This window comes from Arachis hypogaea, chromosome 3 (assembly GCF_003086295.3).
Source record: "Arachis hypogaea cultivar Tifrunner chromosome 3, arahy.Tifrunner.gnm2.J5K5, whole genome shotgun sequence".
Classification (NCBI taxonomy): domain Eukaryota; kingdom Viridiplantae; phylum Streptophyta; class Magnoliopsida; order Fabales; family Fabaceae; genus Arachis; species Arachis hypogaea.
The window spans coordinates 11,057,459-11,063,953 of record NC_092038.1 but is presented as its reverse complement, the minus strand read 5'-3'; the positions used below and the strand labels follow the sequence as shown (position 1 = coordinate 11,063,953).

General features: G+C 35.1%; 1 long non-coding RNA gene across 1 annotated transcript; it reads left to right on the top strand.

The window, feature by feature from the left end:
• The first annotated feature begins 4,665 nt into the window (after positions 1-4,665).
• On the top strand, positions 4,666-5,998 carry LOC140183717 (uncharacterized). The gene is made up of 2 exons (XR_011879533.1): positions 4,666-5,012; positions 5,702-5,998. It is a non-coding gene; the product is annotated as an uncharacterized lncRNA (long non-coding RNA).
• Positions 5,999-6,495: the final 497 nt, after the last annotated feature.

Sequence of the window (6,495 nt, the reverse complement as noted above, 5' to 3'; positions counted from 1 at the left end):
GAAAACATAAAAAAATTAAAGAAAAAGATATTAAGGTGAACAAGAAAGGAAGAGTTGTCTTGAAACACCATGGAAGTGAAGAACTAAAATCTCAGAGAGAATCGTTGGAGTTGGGATGGGATGCGGTGGTAATGATGCCACAGGGGCTACGGGAGGCCGACAATGATAGAAAGGTAATTGCCGTTGAGGAATTGGATGAGTGGCATGAGGGTTTTTTTAAAACGCGAACGGATAATCCTTAGGTGGATCCGTCAGTTATGGGGAGTGTGGAATCTATGGGATCTCAAACAATCAGTAACGAAGCAATCTCTGAAAGAACAGAGACTTGGAAATATGGGGATAAACGGAAAGAAGGGGTTGATTTGGTGTTGAACAAAAGTTCAGTTGGGGCTGGGTTGAAGCATATAAGGCCTAATATGTTAGTGGGATGGGCAGCCAAGTGGCTGTGTGGTACGACGAAGAGTATGTCATTGTGCGTTTTAAAAGGGCCTTCTTAGCTTGCTGGCTGCTGCGAACGATGGTGAAGAGAGGGGGTGGCTGGTCATGGAGTTCGCGAAGGGGTTCATGCCATGGTGAACAGCGCTGATGAGACAGATCTGGGAGCAGCGGGGAAGTCAGTTGCTGGTGGCGGAGGTGATAATGTCCGCGCTGAGTTTGATGGCGTGGAAGGCAGGGAAGAGCGTGAAGCCCCTGATACACCCGACGAGAAGAATCAAGCCGGAAAAGAGATTGGCAGAGGTACAGAGAATTGTTTGAACAGCACAGCGGAGGGAAACATTCCACCAAGTGTAGTTAATGAGTTCTACGCTAGTTTGGAAGGGAGTGGTAAAGAGTATGTTGGCATATGTCTATGAAGGGTGATGCAGTGCAGGATTCAGATTTAGAGGATGAGAATACAGTGGTGGAGAAAACTGGGTTGGAGGATGAAGAGGTTGTAAGAAACTTGGAAGGATCGGGGGACTCAGAGCAGGATGTAGACGGTGAAACTAATCAAGATGAGCATAGAGAAAGTTTGGATAAAGATATGGCTGAAAATAGGGCTGCTTGAGATCTGGCGGTCGAATCAGGAGCTGTTTTATATGATGAGGATGAGGACATTATGACTATTCTTCAAGTTCAGAATGAAGTATTGGCACAAAAAAGGCAAATAAAACAGAAAGAGAAATCAAGAAGGAGATGCCCAAAAAACCGGAATAAGGTTTGTAATAAAGTTTTTAAATGATTTTAGTTCGTGGAATATGAGGGGTTTAGGAGGTGTTGAAAAGTGGAAAATGGTAAAAAATTTAAGCGTAAAAATAATGTGAATATGTTAGGATTAATAGAGACAAAGAAAGAGGTGATTACTAAGTTTGATGTGGTATAATTTTGGGATAATGATACGGTGGGTTTGGAATTTGTGGGATCGGAAGGTGCTTTTGGAGGTTTATTAATAATGTGAGATGATATGATGTTTAGGTTGAGTAATTGTTATAAAGAGGAGAGATTGTTGTGTATAGAAGGAAAATTGACAAACAATAATTTTCATTTGTGCGGTTTGCTAGGTGTATGGTGCGTATACAAGGGAAGAGAAGCTTGTTGTGTGGGAATAGTTGAGTTTTTTTTTATTGGAAATATGTCAAGTTCCTCTTTGCTACATGGTGTCTTCAATAAGGTTGTGCAGTTGGAAAAAAAGAAAGATGCTAGTGTGTTAAGAGCAATATGGAACTGGTGGATATAGAGTTGAATGACAGTAAGTTTATGTGGTTCAGGAGTAAATCGTGCAGTCGAATTGATAGAATGTTTATGAGTTTGGTTGCACTTGGGTAAAAAGGAATGACAGAATTATCAGAAATCAAGAAACGGGTGTTGTAGGAGTAGTCAACAAATCGATTAGGAGTTACAAAGAGTGGAGTGATATTTGATCTTTTGGATTGTTGATGGCTTTTACCAAAGATGATTAGAAAATATTTTATTTTATCTGTTTATTACTTTTTCATTGATACTCCACTTTGTTGTGTTGAGCTTTTTATTTCAAAAAAAAATTGAACAAAAAAATAAGAGAGTAAAAATGGTTGAAATCAAATTTACCCTTTCTTGGAAAGAAAGTAATAGATGATATGCTAAGTTTGCATAACATGGTTAAAAGGACAAGCAAAACTGAATTTTTGTGACTCAACCTTTCAAGTATCAAATGCATTACACCATTACACGCAGGGGTGATAAAATGGACTAAAATCTATTGGGTCGGCCTGCTTAACTAGTCAAAAAAGGTGGGTCGGACTGTAAATTTAAAATTGTCATAACTAAAAAATCCGTCTAATCTGCAAACTTTGGCGGGGCCGAGCAGAATTTTCTGGCGGGCCCATAATTTTTTTAATTAAAAATGTTATAAGTTATAATTTGGATATGTTCTATGTTTAATTGATTAGATACTTAAGAACGTTTAATTATATGTTTTGGATAATATTTGTTTTATTTTTTACAATGTTGGTTTTATTATTTTGTTTTAAAAATTTTGGTTGATAATTATGTTTATTACATATTTAGAATTATAAAGACTTTAATGCTTGTGAATTTTGAAATTATAATTTTTTTATGTCTTAAAAATTATAAATTTATTAAAATAGTTGTGAAATTATATATATTGTTTAATATTCAATTATTTATTGTTGAGTTTGGAAAACTAATATTTGATTAAAATGATGAACAAATATTATTAGAGAATTATAAATTGTTTATATGATTATGGTGTGCTTGTATGCAGGAAAGTAATTTTGGAAACATGGCCCAAGGAACTAATAATCAAATCCATACAATGTGGTTCATTATAAATAAGCCAAGCCCAATCACAAGTCCATGAACCAAATATGAGGAAATAAATAAATGAGTCCAAAAATTCACAGGCCTCGAATGGTTACCTATTCCTAATCTCAGTTACTTGAACCCCAAATTCATTCCAATTAATTTTATTGAAACTTTCACCGAAAGCCAAAAGTCCTCTCTTCTCTCTCCTCTCTTTCACTTCGGTTATGTCGTCCATCAAGGAAGAAAGAAAGAAAAAGAAAAGTGCAGTAGCTTTGTGGGTTGAAGGACAAAAAGCTTATTACCAAGTTTAAACAAGTTTCAAAACTACGATAAAAGAAAGACAGCATCCAGTCAGAGCATCTTCAAAAGGTGTTTTCTTCATTTGTGCTACACCAAAGAACCAGGGAGAATTAGATAAACACCAAGAACTGAACAAGCATCAATGAAAAAAGTGAAGTCCAATGTGATAAGAAGCTCATCAACGCTCAAAACCAAAACTTGAAGCCAAAGCAAAGCTCTACGGTCAAGATTGAAGATGCTAGAAGAAAAAAGATGAGAGAGAATGAGTAAGTTGCATGCAACAGATTCGGATCTCTCTCTCCTTACTGTTGAGTCGCTGCAAGCTCTAATGATGGAGAAGAAGACAACATTAGGGTTGAACGTGATTCAACCTTGGAAGCTTCACTTTTCTATAATAAAGGTGAACGGCAAAGGTTTAAAGGCAAGGAGAGTAAGTAAAAAAACACTGAGTTCAATTCTCATAGCTACCTAAGTTGATTGAGTTCTTTTCCTTCATGTTGTTCATTTAGAATTCTTTTTCTCAGTTTAGTCTGTCTGAGTCTCATTGAAAAAGGCAAACATGGTGAGGTTTGTAGGAAAAAAACTAATGAGAGGTAAAAGGCAATGAGTTAAAAAGTGAGAAAAAGTCATAAGATGTCTCAGAGGTTCTTTGTACATCTTTCTATTTTGTATCATGATTCTGTGGGGACTCTCTTGCAAGTTGGGTTAGCACTTTTGCTTAGGTTGAGTCCTAGTCAAATTCAGATTGGGTTAGAATCTGGATTTGTCCCATATAGGATTGGGTAGATCCTAAGAAAATATCAGTGTATGTAATCTTGTAAAATAGATAGTGAAGTTTCATCATGATTGAGATGGAGACTGGATCTAGACTACATTGTACTAGGTAGTTGAACCAAGATATATCTGTGTGTTACTTATTCTTCTCTTCTTGACCTCTGGTTCTGTTACTCAGGAGACAAAATGAAAATGTCTCTCAACTCGTTACGAGACAAAAGTAAAAATATCTCCTAAGTTCCTTTGAAAAGGCAAAAGTAAGATTCAGCAGAAAAAGAAGCTACGATTCAACCCCCATTCTCTTAGCCGCTGATAACCATCATTTATTAATTAAAAAAAAAAAGAAAATTGGAAGGTTAAGATCGCCAACCCAACGTTAGGCAGGACGGAGGAAGAATTCAGGACCACCCCACTAGGCGAGGTGGCATGGGGGCGGGGTGGCCCATTTGCACGGTAGTAGATCAATGGAATTTTTTCTCAAATTAAGTAGGAATAATTGATCATTTTTGTTTATCCTTTTTTCACAGGCTTCTAGTTATATTATTATCTTTCGAATTCTATGCATGTATTTTTGCTTTAATGTGTCATAATGCCCTACCACCTTTGATTTACGACTATAGCGTAAGACTTTGTGTAGTAGAGTGTTACACAAACTTCCGTCACTTGTCTAAGCGAACTAATGAGTTAACCATATGGTTCTAAAAATTGGACCGTACCGGCCGGTTGGATCAGTCCAACCATAAACCGACGACATTAACGGTTCGGTCAAACATACAAAAATGTCAAAATGAAAACCAGTGAAGAACTGGTGAATCGGCCAAGAACCCGCTAGTTTGGTAAAAATGGCGTCGTTTTTTGCTTATACGTTTAGACGATCCAACCCTAGCTGCACATCTCATTCTTTAGTCTTCACATATCATTCTCTCACTCAAGCTTCAGACCTCTGAATCACTCCCCCTCCTCCAACCCTAGTTGCTGCCACCGCCGGTCCATCGATCCACTGCCGCCATCTGTCCGTGTAGCCACTTCCCCCAAGTCTCCAACCCATGCTCTCTTCTTCCGCAAACCCTGGCCCATCCGTCGTCTTCATCTTCTCACCGGCGTTTGGTCGGCGTCATCTGTCAATCAACGATCTGTCGGCGTCATCTTCAACGGTCAGTGGTTCGGTCGCTTGTTCTTCACTTTATTCTTAGTCTTTTTATTTTTTACTTTTTTATGCTCTATGGTTCGAAGCTTGTGATTGTATTTTTAATTTTTGGTGAATGATTACTCGTTTATTGATTAGCTTTGGTTCTGCTATGCTGTTATTTTGTGTGTCAATGTGTTGTGATTTTATTATTTTAATTTACCGATTATTAATGATTGAATGTGTTGTGATTATTGATTAATTTGATTCTGATATGATGTTGTTTGGTGTGCCATTGTGTTGTTGATAATAATACCACAGTCTTTGCTTACTGATAAATTTCAATTTTGATGATTCTGTTATTATTGAGTTACTGCTTGATGATAAATTGAATTGTCTGTATTACTGAATTATTATTCATTCTTGCTCTTCTATTCCCATAATTACAGTAATTTATCACTTCAACAAAAACTATTTTTTAAATAAAAATTATTCTAAAAAAGAAGAATGATTTTTAAAGAACAATAATCATAAGAAATTGCTAAAGTGCTAATTATTGCATATGTGAGATAAGTTTCGTTGCGGCATAAATATGGAGATAATTTGAAGGGCATAAATAATTTTAGTAAATTTTTATTTGATTTCTGAAGATAAGTAGTAAAAATGTATCAAATTTGTAAGACAATTGGATCATGAAAAATTATATTATTGGGACAGAGAACTGGAGAAAGAGTGAATGCATATTGCTGGGCCTTGGATATTGTCAAATGGCTCCAAAGATTTTTGGTATATTGTTTTGCTTTTTATATTTTCATATGGCTCCAAATACTATTATTAAGTTGTCCATTTAGATAAAGTAAGCTTTTATTTATATTTGATGACATTACTATTTTATTTTAATAGTGTAATTTTTATATTATAGCTAAGTTTATTTATATTTGATGACATTACTATTTTATTTTAATAGTGTAATTTTTATATTATAGCTAAGTTACAGAACTCTTTTTCTTTGTATGTATTTTTTCTTCAATTGAGTTGAATTTGTTTTATGATTAAATAAAAAAAAAAAGTTATACTACGGTACCCAAGATGAAATTTTTCAGCAGGTGGTGAAGGTATGTGGTGCATTTTAGGAGTTGACGCGTGTGAAGGTTGTCTTAATGATTTTCGATAACTCTTGCCACGTGTTCAGTGAGTGATGGAGGTAGATAATAATATAGATGCAGAAATATTTTGTTAATAATGATTAATTTGTTGTTGGATTTTTTTTAGGGGTCTAAGAAATATGTGGTATGACATTTTTTGAGGTCCAATAAATATTGGGTGTTAACATAAAAAAAGGTAAGGTCCGAGAAAATAAATAATGATAAAATAATAATAACAATAGTTATAAAATTACAAATTACAAAATTATATATCATGTTTTACACCTAACTACAAAATAATAAACATAATTGACTTGTTATAAATTAAAAATCCAAAATCTTAAAGTCTCAACTCTCAAGTTTAAA